The sequence below is a fragment of the Schistocerca nitens genome, chromosome 6 (assembly GCF_023898315.1).
Source record: "Schistocerca nitens isolate TAMUIC-IGC-003100 chromosome 6, iqSchNite1.1, whole genome shotgun sequence".
In the NCBI taxonomy this organism is placed as follows: domain Eukaryota; kingdom Metazoa; phylum Arthropoda; class Insecta; order Orthoptera; family Acrididae; genus Schistocerca; species Schistocerca nitens.
Window position 1 is genome coordinate 702,448,034 of NC_064619.1, and position 12,847 is coordinate 702,460,880.

A 12,847-nucleotide genomic window follows, 5' to 3' on the forward strand; every position below is an offset into this window, starting at 1 on the left:
ATCAAATCTCCGACATCGCTGCGGCCGGAAAAAGATCCTGGAAGAACGGGACCAACGACGACTGAAGAGAATCGTTCAACGTGACAGAAGTGCAACCTTTCTGCAAATTGTTCCATATTTCATTGCTGGGCCGTCAACAAGTGTCAGCGAGCGAGTCAATCAACGAAACATCAACGATATGGGATTTCGGAGCCGAAGGCCCTCTCGTGTACCCTTGGTGACTTCACGACACAAAGCTTTACGCCTCGCCTAGCTCCGTCAACACCGACATGGAACTGTTAATGACTGGAAGCATGTTGACTGGTCGGACGAGTCTCGTTTCAAACTGTATCGAGCGTATGGACGTGTACAGGTATGGAGACAACCTCATGAATCCATGGACCCCACATGACTGTTAAAGCTGGTGGAGGCTCTGCATCCATTCATGTCATTTGTAAATTCCGACGGACTTCGGCAATCAAGAATTACTACAGAGTGGCTCCAGGAACACTCTTCTGAGCATAAACACTTCCGCTGACCACCAAACTCCCCAGACATGAACATCATTTGTAAGGTGTCAGGCAAATCCAACACCTTCCATGAAAACCCTGACACGATAAGCAAATCCAGTAGTATGTCACATAGCTCCGAATAAATCGTGACATTAAATACGAGTAATACGAGTAACGAGTGAGCAAATGGAATACCACAGACTAACACAAGAATGCCTAAATGCATGTCATACGTTCCCACCGTGGGACAGACGCAGTTCCGAGGGGAGAAACGAGAACAGAAGCCGAGAGCAGAACTGTGTTAAGCTGGAAGGCCCTACGATAAGGGACGGACGGACACCCACGTACCAGCTAACCGCTAGGACCACACCACCCGCAAGTTTTAGCGTGAGACTTTTTCGCGTCTCTGTTACGTCAAGACCACCCCCCAGCCAATGTTAAAAGCTAGAGCCCTCCAGAAGAACAGTATAGATCTTACGATAACACAAAAAGGGCTACACCACCCGCAAGTTTTAGCGTGAGACTTTTTCACGTCTCTGTTACGTTAGGACCCCCCCCCCCCCCCCAGCCCATGTTAAAAGATAGAGCCCTCCAAAAGAACAGTATAGATGTTACGATAACACTAAAGGACCACACCAGCTGCAAGTTTTAGCGTGAGACTTTTTCGCGTCTCTGTTACGTTGCAAACTTTAAAAACATTGCTCCACCACGAAAAGTATAACGTTTCTCATTGGATAGACAGAATTTTTGTAGGCGGAGCTTAAGGTTAACATTGAGACCCTGATTGGTCAGATGAAAACACAGCCAGATAGTTTTTTTTTTTAAACCAGCTTCGGTAAATTGTAGTAAGGAGAAGTTAGGGGAGAGTTGCTTCTGAGACAGCGAGGTGAGCGGAGCTGTGCTGTCCGCCACCCCCTGACGAACACCGACAAGGTAATGAACGCACGCGATGCCGCATTTTTGAGCGCATAAGGCTTCACTCAGAACTGCAGAAGTTTCATCTGTTACATCCCCTTTTTGCGTAATACTAGCGTCGATCGTCAATTAAAGCTCATGGTGTTCACATTCGCCACTTGAAGTAAAAATCTGAAACACGATGATTTTTCTGTTATACAGTTATTGAGAAGCCACATCAGCCACTGTAATTTACGACATGTTAGATAAGTAATTAAAGGTAATTGAGGGTCACTGTAGACCATTTTGATAGTTTTCTCTTTTGTGAAACTTAATTTAAACCTAGATTATAGATGTGATATGGCATAGGTCATCCTTCGATCCATTGTAGAACTTGGAAACCCATTCAGGGAATATTCGTTCACATTTTTGTTGAACACAGTTGGTTTTTACCATCCTGTATTAAAACATTTCCTTTTATCAATAGTGCAATTTATAAACAATGTTTTGTGAGTAGAATAAAATTTCCAATGGCAAACTTAACTGCTCATTCGACGTTATTTTACCAGCTAACTAAAAATAGGAAAGCCTTGAACCCCTTCCACTAAATTTAGTTAAGATTCTTTTACAGGGAGTGCAGTGGAGCTGACGCTGAAATCATTAAGTATTTGGTTTTATCATCGCTAGTCTCACTGAACTCTTCTGAATTCTACATGTCATGTGTGGTCTGACGTCTCCTTACCAGCAACAGGTCCCAGGTTCAAACTAGTCAATTCTCTAAAAAACACGCTCAGAGCGTCGTTGCGCGAAAGTGGTAGGGAGACACGATATAGAACAAACAGACACCACGCAGAATGTTTAGACATTTAGCATATCTGAGATGCCTTGGAACGTGTTGTTCAGAAGAGATCTCCAGCTCCACGTACTGTTACGATTTTGTGGAGAGCCCTGCGGGTTTCATGGTGTCAGTTCCCTCCAGCATTACTTCAGACATTAGTCGATTCCATGTGCGGGTGTATTCCGACAGTTCTGGGTGGTCGCAGGTGCCCTACACGATATTAGGCAGGCGTACCAGTTTGGTAATATTTTTTTTTTTTGCTCTTCAGTGTATTTGGTGTTGTTTGTAGTCTTCTGCTATATCAAATACGATCTTGGTATTGTATTATTTACGCTTACCCTTCCTTTTACTGTAGAAAGTTACAATGATGAATTGTTGGCGTATGAGTCAGAGTGGATGGTAGCTGAAGCAGGGAACTGGTTGCGCTTCCAAAGCCGATGTCGCTCATAATTGCGCCTGGCTGGCTGTCAGCAGAAGCTCATATGAGTCACGCACGCCAAGAACCGTGATAACATAGTCCTTGCAGGATACTAACGGCTGCTAAGTGAACCACTTTCTAACCAGCGAGAGGAAAACGAACAACAGGCGCCGCTTAGACCTGTGTGACACACAGTACTGTGTCATCATCGCTCGCAAGTATTTTGTGCAAAGTCCCTGAGAATGTGCATTTCAGCCGAGTGCTGACACGTAAATAACATATATTAACTGATGTCAAGAGTCACTATCTAAATGGACAATTGTTTTATCAGTGTTTCATTAATGAATTCATGTGTTCAACTTAAAGATCGATTCTGCAAGTGCACCATAATGACAGATTAACTTACCTTAACACTGGATTATATTGCGGCATTTTCGTCTTCTTGACGCTGCTCTCTATGTAAGAAATTAATACTTTAGCATAGATGGCGGATGGGCGTTAGGGAGCGGTCTGGGTGTACGCCTTTTTCCTCCTAAAGGAAAGAAATTATTTTCTCGCAAACTCTGAACGCTTTGTAGAAACCCGGAGTGGCAACCCAAGTATATTCCCTGACTTGTGAAGACACTGCCCACCAGCGGACAAATTTTCAAGGTATCACACTTTTTGCCGGCTGCTAGATACACGCTACGTTTACATGAGGCTCCCACCTTAGGTCTTCTGTAAAACGAGTTCGCCTACCGTTTTTGGTTGGTAATGTAAACACTCCAATATCGATTCTGCAAATGCGAAATTATCTGCCGGATTGCTCTCAGAACTATTTTTCGGTTCATGTAAACGCTCTGCTACATTTCTGTCGCTATCGCGTTGTCAGGTTGTTACTTGTCTTCTTTTTACATGTTCATTATCTGAACGAAGTAGCTTTGTATCGAGCGTAGGAAAAGAAGTGTTGTACTGTCCAGGAAGTTATTCATTTCCTTTGTTTACATTAAGAGTATTAGATTTTATCTTTATTAGACGGAAATAAATGCACAAATGCTAATATATTTTCTGAATTAGTATTATAAAAATGGTTGGCAACAGGCCTACATTCTCCATCGCTGGCTTATTGTAAACTGCTTCACCAGCTATCTCTGTTAGAAGCAAGGGCTGTCATTCACGGTCGTTTGCTGTTAACAAAACAATCGCTAATTCTCCGTACAGAAGCAGGCATTTGTCTTTACACTTGTCTTTATTTATCGAAGTTTTATAGTCATTCCAGCGCCTCAAAAAAGTTTGACAGAAATAAGGTTCAATTAGTAATCAGTTTCCCCTTTTTTCCACAACGCATGTGATCTAGGCGGGATTAATACAACAGCCTGGTACTCGTAAATCGGCAGGGTTACGATTTTTAAACATCTCTTTTTGAGCATTCTCCTCCTTACGAGTTGACCGACATTCGTAACGAAATAAAACGCTTTCTTTATAAAGAAAAAACTTATTATAGGGCAAACAAAAGTGAGGACTTTATCAAGCTGGACTTTATCTTGTGTAACTTCTCACTTCGGAAAAAAGTATTCATAGCCGAAAACAAATTTACTAGAATTACGTGTGGAGATGAAACACTTATATGTTATAGGCATCTGTTTAAATAACTGGCAATACTAACCACAGCCTTGAGGTACATTTATTCACTCATAAAATTTGTTGCTAGCAGTCCACTGCAATTTGACAGTAAGAGAGATGTTCACTAATAAATAATGGAAAGATTGGCACTTCCCTTTGGTGAAACTAAATTTGGCACAGGAAGGAGAGAAAAATTCGACAATAAAACTCTTTCGTAATCTGATTACTGAAATAGTTTTCTGACAGACAGCACAATTGTTTTCAAATGTACTTTAAAAATATATCCGTTTAATTCCTGTGCCGTAGAGGAATTCTTGAATAGATGTAGATAGTCAGTTATAAGTGTGTGAAAGGCCAGCACTAATATACACTCCTGGAAATTGAAATAAGAACACCGTGAATTCATTGTCCCAGGAAGGGGAAACTTTATTGACACATTCCTGGGGTCAGATACATCACATGATCACACTGACAGAACCACAGGCACATAGACACAGGCAACAGAGCATGCACAATGTCGGCACTAGTACAGTGTATATCCACCTTTCGCAGCAATGCAGGCTGCTATTCTCCCATGGAGACGATCGTAGAGATGCTGGATGTAGTCCTGTGGAACGGCTTGCCATGCCATTTCCACCTGGCGCCTCAGTTGGACCAGCGTTCGTGCTGGACGTACTGACCGCGTGAGACGACGCTTCATCCAGTCCCAAACATGCTCAATGGGGGACAGATCCGGAGATCTTGCTGGCCAGGGTAGTTGACTTACACCTTCTAGAGCACGTTGGGTGGCACGGGATACATGCGGACGTGCATTGTCCTGTTGGAACAGCAAGTTCCCTTGCCGGTCTAGGAATGGTAGAACGATGTGTTCGATGACGGTTTGGATGTACCGTGCACTATTCAGTGTCCCCTCGACGATCACCAGTGGTGTACAGCCAGTGTAGGAGATCGCTCCCCACACCATGATGCCGGGTGTTGGCCCTGTGTGCCTCGGTCGTATGCAGTCCTGATTGTGGCGCTCACCTGCACGGCGCCAAACACGCATACGACCATCATTGGCACCAAGGCAGAAGCGACTCTCATCGCCGAAGACGACACGTCTCCATTCGTCCCTCCATTCACGCCTGTCGCGACACCACTGGAGGCGGGCTGCACGATGTTGGGGCGTGAGCGGAAGACGGCCTAACGGTGTGCGGGACCGTAGCCCAGCTTCATGGAGACGGTTGCGAATGGTCCTCGCCGATACCCCAGGAGCAACAGTGTCCCTAATTTGCTGGGAAGTGGCGGTGCGGTCCCCTACGGCACTGCGTAGGATACTACGGTCTTGGCGTGCATCCGTGCGTCGCTGCGGTCCGGTCCCAGGTCGACGGGCACGTGCACCTTCCGCCGACCACTGGCGACAACATCGATGTACTGTGGAGACCTCACGCCCCACGTGTTGAGCAATTCGGCGGTACGTCCACCCGGCCTGCCGCATGCCCACTATACGCCCTCGCTCAAAGTCCGTCAACTGCACATACGGTTCACGTCCACGCTGTCGCGGCATGCTACCAGTGTTAAAGACTGCGATGGAGCTCCGTATGCCACGGCAAACTGGCTGACACTGACGGCGGCGGTGCACAAATGCTGCGCAGCTAGCGCCATTCGACGGCCAACACCGCGGTTCCTGGTGTGTCCGCTGTGCCGTGCGTGTGATCATTGCTTGTACAGCCCTCTCACAGTGTCCGGAGCAAGTATGGTGGGTCTGACACACCGGTGTCAATGTGTTCTTTTTTCCATTTCCAGGAGTGTGTATATATATATATATATATATATATATATATATATATATATATATATATATATATATATATCGACGTGGTATGTACTCAAGTTGTTGGAAGTCCCCCGCAGGAATATTGAGCCACGCTGCCATCACAACCATCCATAATTGCCAAAATGTTGCCGGTGCAAGATTTTGGGCACGAACTGACCTCTCTGTTACGTCCCATAAATGTTCGATGTGATTCATGTCGAGCGATCTGGGTGACCAAATCGTTGGCCCGAATTGTCCAGAATGTTCTTCACTCCAATCGCGAGCAACTGCGGTCCGGTGGTATGGCGCATTGTCATCCATAAATATTCCATCGTTGTTTGCGAACATGAAATCCATGAATAGCTGCAAATGGTTTCTAGGAATCCGAACATAACCATTTCCAAATAGATTAAAACTGTGTGCCGGACAGAGACTCGAACTCGGTACCTTTGCCTTTCGCGGGCAAGTGCTGTACCAACTGAGCTACCCAAGCACGACTCACGCCCGGTCCTCACAGCCTCACTTCTGGCCAGTATCTCGTCTCCTACCTTCCAGACTTTACAGAAGTTCTTCTGCGAACCTTGCAGAACTAGCACTCCTGAAAGAAAGGATATTGCGGATACATGGTTTAGCCACAGCCTGGGGGATATTTCCAGAATGAGATTTTCACTCTGCAGCGGAGTGTGCGCTGATATGAAACTTCCTGGCAGATTAAAACTGTGTGCCGGACGAAGACTCGAACTCGGGGCCTTTGCCTTTCGCGGGCAAGTGCTCTACCAAGCCCGCGAAAGGCAAAGGCCCCGAGTTCGAGTCTCGGTCCGGCAAACAGTTTTAATCTGCCAGGAAGTTTCATGTCAGCGCACACTCCGCTGCAGAGTGAAAATCTCATTCTGGATAGCAATTTCCAGTCAATGATCGGTTCACGTCACCCCCTGTGTTGTCCGTAGTGAGAGGTAATGCCTGAAATGTAGTATTCTTGGCACACCCTTGATGCTGTGGATCTCGGAATATTCCCTAACGATTTCCGAAATGGAATACCCCATACGTCTACCTGCAACTACCATTTCGCGTCCAAAGTCCGTCAATTCCGTCGAGCGGCCTTAATCACATAGGAAACATTTTCACAAGAATCACCTGAGTACAAATGACACTGACATTTTATACCTTGAGCACGTGATACTACGGCCATAGGTATACCTGCATATCCCACGACATTTGTCACCTGAGTGTGTACCGTTAATATGATCCACGAAACACGGTACTAACAATCTTACTTATTTTGTGTCCGCTGTGAAACCACGTATTTTTTTCTTTAATCAGTCGTGCTTCTATTACTGTTATACATACTTAGCTTCAAATCTCTCATGAAAATAATAATTCTAACAGTTAATTGACTGTCGATAAACAAAAGACTAAAGACTAAAGTCACAAATTTTAAAATGAAAACAATAATAATAAAATAATAACCGATCGATTACTGCCACTGAGGGGAGACGTATATGAGATATTACAACACCATATTCCGACTTTTTGCAAGACGGACAGTGCATCACTTTTATCAGTCATTACCGGCCTGAGTAATGTGACGCCATGTTGACGTTACATTAAGTGTTCTTCAAATGGTTCTGAGCACTATGGGACTCAACTTCTCAGGTTATTAATTGTCTTCATAATGTTAACCACGTATAGTTAACGGAAGACGTAGAAACGGTATACCGAAACGAATACGTGTAGCGTAAGTCAAACGTTCGAATTAGAACAGAGACCCCACGAACACAAATTTGCTGCGGCATGTATGAAATATAAACTCCGTTACTCGCTCGTTACACTTGAAGGACAGATGTTGAATGGGCCGAAACGAGCCGCCGCATAACAGCGTAGTTGCCTGCTAACTTCGAAAGAAGGTAGATGCGGTCCCTATCGTCGAAAATCAGTGCGGACGGGAGAGCTTTGGTACACCCTGTTAAAAAAACGGAAAAATGGAGGCGGTACAATTGGAGAGCGATCCGCCTTCACCAGTATATATATATATATATATATATATATATATATATATATATATATATATATATATTTGAATTACAAAAAACTAATAATAAAAAAAATTGCATGGCGCGAGATTCGATCCGGCGACCTTCGGATTACGAACCCGAGCGCTTACCGCTGCGCCACGACGCTGTTGAAAATTAATAACCGTAGAGAGTATTTCACCGCAACGGTTTCTTTTCACTGTCGATTTTCTCGACAACGGCTGAGAAGTGCATCTTGGTGCTTTGCCACATTACACCTCTGGCCCCTAGAACTTAGAACTACTTAAACCTAACTAACCTAACGACATCACACACATCCATGCCCGAGGCAGGATTCGAACCTGCGACCGTAGCAGTCGCACGGTTCCGGACTGTAGCGCCTAGAACCGCTCGGCCACTTCGGCCGGCTCTGATGTTGTTTTCCTTTACTAATTTGTAGTGCAGTTAGCAACGTCTTTTTTTTAAAGATAGTCTGTTCATTTGCCAACAACGCAAATTAAAAGGAAAAACATTACTGAGGTTTTCATTCAACATTATGAACTGGAAACTGCTTACAGAAACTAAAGAAAAATCAGCGAATACCACAATCAAGGAAATCGCGAATATGACTATACAAACTTGGTGAAAAAAGTGTAGCCTACTTCAAAAAACGTTTATTCTTCAGTCGAAGTCATTGTTACAACTAAAGTACTCGTATAACTCTCAGGTATACCGCAGTGTGTCTGTGCACCACATCTGCGTCTCTGAAACAGCCTTCTCTCCCTCCTCACCCGTTCTTTAGTCTATGATCCGTACAAGATTTACAAAATCACAGTGTTCTTGATCAACACTGATTTCAAGTACCAATAAGTCGAGACGTTTCTCATTGGTACAGTATAACGTCTCTGAGACACTTGTATTCTTCTAATTCTCGTATGAGTGGTCATGTATTACAATATAGTCGGACAGAAACCTTTATATTGTCTTAATTACCCTTTTTGGAAGCATATATTTCAATGGAAGATGTCACTTGATTGCCGCACGGTCTAGGACACCTTGTCACGGATCGAGTGGCTGCCCCAGTCGGAGGTTCGAGTCCTCCCTTCGGCATGGGTGTGTGTTGTCCTTAGTGTAAGTTAGTTTAAGTTAGATTAAGTAGTGTGTAAGCTTAGGGACAAATGACGTCAGTAGTTTGGTCCCATAGGACCTAACCAAAAATTTCCAAATATTCTTACTCAGTTGCTTTCATAACGCTCATGATCGTCAGCCATTAACTGTCCATTGCTGGATACTGACCTCATCCAAACTTCTCCATACATTACGTTCTTTGGCTTTCTGCATTCATATTTGTTCTGCTCGTTGCTTTACTACAGCAGTCCCAGTTGCTGCCTACTACTTAGCCATCCAAGGATAACAGGGTTTCAAACGAAGCCGAAGTGCAGCATGGCACCTGCGATACTCACGTCAGAAGCCCAGTCTGATGCTTGGACAGGACAGGTCCAACGACACGAGACTAGAGACACGTCCCCAGAGTAAATGATCTTCAGCTGGGCCGGAGACCTTCGCGAGCGTTGTTGGGACAAAAAGCCCTGCTTGTTGTCACACAGAACTGAAAAGCGCTGTCCCAGGTCGCAGGCATTGTGTATGCAGCAATACAGCCTGTCTTATGGCAGCATGTGAAGTGCAGGAAGCTGAGGCAGTAGTAGGACAGCGCCTGCCACCGGATTTCAGTAATTAGTGGTCCACTTGTGGCCCACTCAGGCCGCTGCTGCAGCAACGTAGGCAATCCATCTTCCATTAGCTCGCCATCAAGGGCATTTCTTATCAACAGTAATGAAACACAGAATAATATCCCTTGGTCCACAGTCACTCACTTCACCTCGCTGTATGCCCACGCAGTTTTTACTTTAGTCTGAGAGAGGTCAATGTGCTTGGAACCTACCATCACTGCCTACAGTTTACATTGTCTATAGATGAAACAGAGCTTATGTATTTCAAAACGTTCATATGGACTTTCCGAAGATTATTTGAAAGTCAATTATCGTCTTTTTACATTTAACTACTGAAACAAGACGTATTGGGATTGCATGTAATTGATGACTGCCATTTATGCTCTAATGGAAACGCATCTGTCTGTAATTTACGAGTTGACAACAGTTAACCGTTTCAAGCGCATTGGGAAACAGACTCATGTATCTCAGAAAAAAATAATTAGTACTGCAAGAAGAATAAATTGAACTAAGTTGGGTGCAAATCTTATGAAACAGTGCAATGGAATTCGTTTCATAGTCGATCTTCTTTGTCAATGCTCGTGTTTATGTTTTTTGTATAGTCTGAAACAACCCTGAACCTCACTTAACTGCAAAAGCTCTGGCCTCTGAAAACACACAAAAAAAGGGAAGAGTCTCTGTCTGAACATTTGGCGAAAGTTGATCTCCACAATGTGCTGGCTGTGCTGCTACATTTGCCATCAGTGTTCTGTACAAGTAATTAGGAAGAAACGTAATACTCGGGGAGAGGTGAAATATACTAGATATTTATTAGTGCCGGTGGAAATAAACGGGAGATACAACAATTATTGTATGGCCTGTTGTAGACCGTGAGAATACATAACCGTGTTGTTGCAAGAGCAACAAGGAACAGATGAAAACAGATCGGCACATCGACACCAGAATTGTTAATAGCACGCTCTGTTAGGAAATGACTCCTTTTACTGAATGTGTAGACATACATAGAATTTCTTCAGTCAACATCAAAATTAAAACTGAGTCCAAAAGATGTAAATTACAGTATATAAAAACAATGATTTCAAGGAATCGAATTTGCTTGCTACTGACAAGGGAACCTCCCCCATCACACCACACTCAGATTGAGTGGTAAGATGTCCCAGTGGATAGCCGGTAAAAGAACTGAGCACAGGTCAAGCGTGAAAACAGGAAGAAGGTGTGCCCTGAAGTTTGAAAGCAAAGCAAAATACAAACAATGAGCAGTTCAAGCGTATCAAGTGCAACATTGAAGAAGTTGTAAGAGCGATGACGTCGTGGTTATGTAGTCACGATTTTTATTTTTTTCACAACTCTGTGAAGTGTCCGTCTGGTCATTGAAATGTTTTGTTCTCTTTCTGTAGTCATGGCAGTTGTCGTACTATATATTGGTTATGGAATATGAGTCATGTGGTAAGAATACATTACCCTATCAAGTAAATGTGATGAATAGTGAAGGTAGGCGACATACCTCATAGATCCAGAATGAGATTTTCACTCTGCAGCGGAGTGTGCGCTAAAATGAAACTTCCTGGCAGATTAAAACTGTGTGCCCGACCGAGATTCGAACTCGGGACCTTTGCCTTTCGTGGGCAAGTGCTCTACCATCTGAGTTACCGAATCACGACTCACGCCCGGTCTCAAACCTTTACTTCTGCCAGTATCTCGTCTCCTACCATCCAAACTTTACAGAAGCTCTCCTGCGAACCTTTGGAAGGTAGGAGACGAGATACTGGCAGAAGTAAAGGTTTGAGACCGGGCGTGAGTCGTGCTTCGGTAGCTCAGATGGCCACGAATCGTCTCGAAGAAAAACATCCACATACACATTGGAGTATAGTATGGCGGAATGTGCACAGCGACGTGTTACCGTCACGCGTCATAGCTGACTGGTATCTAAAACAGTCAACGATAAAGTAGCAACGAATGAAAAGCTACATAAAATAGGCCTTCATCCAACGCCCAACTGTGATGCATGCGGAAGAGTGGATACGCTTATTCATAGGTTCACGTGCGGACATGCAGAAGAAATTACTACATTTCTTCGTCAACGATTGCCGGTGATAGACCGTACGACGGCCAGTGGTGTAGACCTTTTAGAGATTATTCAGCCACAAAAACTGAGATATCCACGAGCAAAAAACAACGCTGCAACGTGGATCATGGGCCACACAGTATCGTTTATTATGCAGAATAGGCATGCTACTTTCCTAGACTATTATTCTTACATAGAAATTGAACACTTTAAAATGAGCCAGCATTGTGACTACAGGAGGATATTTGGAAATATGCTGAAAATCATAATTATCGGTTAAATGCTTCAAATACAATATTTCGGATGGCAGAGGTTGCCAGTGACCTGTATGTATGAATCCTATTTGCTTCCTGGGACTTTAGTTCTTGTCGGAATTTTAAGATACTATTCAGATGCAGATGCAGAAGGCATTTTTTTCTTTCCCATTTTCGTTTTAACATTTTCCTTCTCTCGCAGAGCAGCGGAGCAACTTTCCTTCAACAATGAAGTGATACTCTTTTATGCAGCATAAAATTTCTGTTTACTACTTGCAAAAAAAAAAAAAAAAAAAAAAAAAAAAAACTGAAGAAGAAGACATTTCATTTCTTATATTGCTCAACGGCAGCCTATAAATGATATATACTTTGTCCATTCTATTCTTATTACAAATTGGAGCAAATGTTTACTTTCCCTTCCTTATAAAAAATAAAATGAAATAAAATAAAATAAAAACAAAAATAAAAAACCAACAATAAAAAAAGATGGGTAGAGCGTAAAAAAAGATGGTAGAGCACTTTCCCGCGAAAGGCAAAGGTTCCGAGTTCGAGTCTCGGTGGGGCACACAGTTTTAATCTGCCAGGAAGTTTCTTTACCTCATAGATGTCTTACAGAAATGGATACAACATATAAACGGATGTGAACTATGTTACACAGCAAAGAATTTCAAGAGTCAAAACTTCTAAAACGCAAAGCAGCTTTAAAAACGTTAAAAGATATGTTTTGACAAAGCGGAGAGAAACTGGATTG